This window comes from Sturnus vulgaris, unplaced genomic scaffold, assembly GCF_052056855.1.
Source record: "Sturnus vulgaris isolate bStuVul1 unplaced genomic scaffold, bStuVul1.hap1 Scaffold_192, whole genome shotgun sequence".
Lineage (NCBI taxonomy): Eukaryota > Metazoa > Chordata > Aves > Passeriformes > Sturnidae > Sturnus > Sturnus vulgaris.
In genome coordinates, this window is record NW_028276155.1 from 6805646 (window position 1) to 6808962 (window position 3317).

At 56.7% G+C, this 3317-nt stretch overlaps 1 long non-coding RNA gene across 1 annotated transcript; it reads right to left on the reverse strand.

Moving 5' to 3' along the window:
- Positions 1-376: 376 nt before the first annotated feature.
- On the reverse strand, positions 377-2238 carry LOC148218280 (uncharacterized). Its single transcript, XR_015800494.1, has 4 exons — positions 2113-2238; positions 1722-1886; positions 929-1041; positions 377-504 (listed from the first exon to the last, which is right to left on the reverse strand). It is a non-coding gene; the product is annotated as an uncharacterized LOC148218280 (long non-coding RNA).
- Between the last annotated feature and the right edge of the window lie 1079 nt (positions 2239-3317).

Here is a 3317-nt window from a genome sequence, read left to right on the forward strand (position 1 = left end):
TGTGGGGGTCATTTGTCCAGCCCTGCCCCAGAGTCAGGGATCAGATCCAGGCCCTGCTGCTGTTCCCTCGGGATCAGCCACAATTTGGGTGCTGTTGTCAGTGCCAGCAGAGACGGTGGCTGGAGCAGCTGGTGCTGACAGTGTCCAAAGCCCTGGGGTCAGAGGGGAAGCTGCCCCTTGTTCTCCCTCTGCCCCACACTGAGCTGGGCCGGGCACAAGTGGGGCAGCACAGCAAACAGGGAGCCTGTCAGTCCCTTCCAGCCCTGTCTGCTCAGAGTTTGGGCCTTGCAGCTCCAGGTGGACAAAGGCAGCTGCTCCTGGTCCCTCTGTGTGTCCCCGTGCTCTGCAGTGCTGCTCCATCAGTCTGTGCCCAGCAATGGGGAAAAGCCTCAGCCCTGCAGGGCCAGGAGCTGCCGGGCTCTGCCTGAGCAGCTCAGCCAGCGGGAAGGAGATGCTCAACACGGAACCAGGAGCAGAGGACGCTGCTATTTTATGGCATATTTTCTGTTTTAAGGAAAAAGAAAAGAAAAAAACCTCTATAAAATGTGAAAGATAAAAGCAAAACCCAAGTGGGCAGTGAAAAATCTTCTGTAACTTTAAGAGGTAACTGATCTTTTGCAACAGAAAACTCAGTTATTCACTTTGCAAATGAGTCAATGGAATTGATGCATCTTACTGGCCTCCGTAACCTTTTTAAAAAAAGATTTTGGGATTTGTTTCCAATACTGTTCTTTTAAATTGTGGTGAAATTGGTGTGAAGCAAGAAGAAATTGCTTTGTGCCCTGCCAGCTCCTGGCAGGACTGGCAATCTCAACTCTGTCACCGCCCAAATCTTTTAGAAGATGCCCTTCCTTCTCAGCCTGTGAATGAGCTGCACGTTCCCTTTGAAACTGTCAGAGGCTTCTTAAAGACACAAAGTCCCACTTACGGCTTTTTGCTTGGTTTGGAAGTGCAGAAGGGCAATTCTCCATCCATCAGCTCCAGACTGCACTGCCTTAGGAACACGGCCCCCTCGCCAGGTTTTTCCCACTCGTGGCACTTCTAGAGAAGGAAGAAAGTGCAATTGCACAATTCTAACCAAAAAGGAATGACAAGTGGGACAGACTAAACATCCTGTGGAGATCCAGGCGTTCAGCTGGGACTGTGGAGAGTTTGGGTTCTTGCCAACTGGACGTGTGTCCCTAACTGCAATGTCTTGGCCTGCAGGAGAGTCCCCCTCACCTGCAAAAGCACAAAGCTCAGGCGCTGTGCTCGGAACGGGCTCGTTTGATGCAAAGCTGTCAGAGCCATGTGAGGGCAGAGCGGGCCCAGCTGTGCCCAGGGCTGAGCCCAGCAGAGCCCTGGCAGAGCCCAGAGCAGCCTCAGCATCTGCAGAGCCCGGCTGCAAGGAAAGAAACCAGAAACCGCCCGTCAGCTGAAGGCTCCTGTCCCCCTTGTCCCAGCTCCCGCCGTGCCCAGGCCGTGCTGGCCGTGCCCAGAGCTGGGCACAAACCTCCCAATCACTGCTGCCTCTGGGAGCAGAGCAGGAGGGCAGGACTGTGCCCAGCCTGCAGCCAGCCATGGCACATCCAGCCCCTCAGCAGCTGCCCAGAGCCAAAAAGCAGCTTGGCAGCCAACTGAAGAATTCATGGCATCTGCCCCAGCAATTGGGGAAACCTTTGGTGCCCAGCCAGGCTATGCTGTGCCTAGATCTGGGAGCATCCCCCTGGCTGTGGACTCACCCACAAATTGGGTGTGGAGTGTGTCTGTGAAGAAGGTGCCAGAATCCAGTCCATCATCTTCAGCTGGCCAGGCTGAGGAAGAGATTGTCATCATTGAGGTTGTCCTTAGTGTCCCCAGCAGCTGCCCCACCTGGAACAGCTTCTCCAGGGGCTCCTTCTCCTTCCCTGGGGGCCAGACCAGGCTGTCAGTGTTCTGCCCAGGGCCCCAGCCATGAGTGAACCAGACAAGGAAACCCAGGGCGGATGGTGGCCACCAGTGCTTGCCACACCAGGTCTCTAGCTCAGCTCCAGCCCAAGAGCTGCATGCTCCCTTCTGATGATCCCTGCTCAGAGCTACAGGCACTCTGGTTTGCTTTGCCACTGATTGCCAAGAGATGTGTGCAGCTGTTACCTGCCAGGCTCCTGGATCCAGCTGTGCCCGTGGATCTCTCCCATCTTCTAGGGCAGATGAACACCCTGAATCCAAGGATCGCGGAAAAGGTCTTCTAAGGATGGCCTGTCCAACGGTTGCATGGACAAACACCTCTTAATAACATCTTGGCACTCTGAAGAGAGAAACCAGAAATCACCAGTACGTTGCAGAAGTTGCCTCCCCCCCTTCCCCCCTTTCCCGTGCCCAGGCCATGCTGGGTGTACCCAGGGTTGTGCCTAAACTTCCCCATGGATTTACTGTTTAGAGGAGAGCAGGAGAGCAGGACTTGTGCCACCTCCTCAGCAGCTGCCAGAGCAGGATGCTCACGACCCCGCTGCTGTTTCCCAGCACTGCTATTCCCCCCTGCCCAGAGATGAGGATCCACCTTGAGAGAGCCGTTGTGGGAACAAGATCCGTCCCCAGATGATCTCCTGGCCCCTCCTGAACGGGTGCTTCCCCACGACCAGGTGGTACAGCAGGAGGCCCAGGGACCAGATCGTTGCTGCCTCGCCGTGGTAGTGCTGGTGGTGGATCCACTCTGGTGGGCTGTAGGACAGGGTTCCTATGGAATACAGATGGAGTTCAGAAGGAGGATGCTGCTGCTCCCAGAGCCTCGCCCCAGCATCCCTGGGCATGTGGGGGCAGCCCCAGTGGCACACGGGGTGACTCGCTGCCCTCTCAGCAGCACTTGGGACTTGTGTACAGACTCGGGGCTGGAAAAGAAACCACTGGTGCTGGAAGAGGGCAGCCGAAGCCTTGAGAAGGCCCAACCATGGCACACAAAAGAAAAACCCACCCAGGGGTGGAGAAAACCCACTCTCCTCCCCGCCTGCACGGCCCTCAGAAAATGTTATTAAGCCAAGGCAAACAAGGGGAGAGGTGCAGTTCGAGCCTTTCCTCGCCTGCACACCAAACCAGCCAGGGCACGGGGTCAGAGCCCCCCCCCTCTGTTACCCCCATGGGGTTTTTGTCGGCTTGGCTGCCCCAGCTCCAACCCCAGCCCAGGGCAGAGCGGGTGATGAAGGCTGTCAGCAGGGCTGGGAGCTGGCCCACCTCACACCCCCACCCAAATCAACTTGGCTCAAGCATTAATCCCATCCCGGCTCCAATAGGCAGAAGCCTCGGTGCTGCAGCCCGGCTGGGCCATAAGATGCCCAGGAGCATCCCCTGGGAGGGCTCACCTG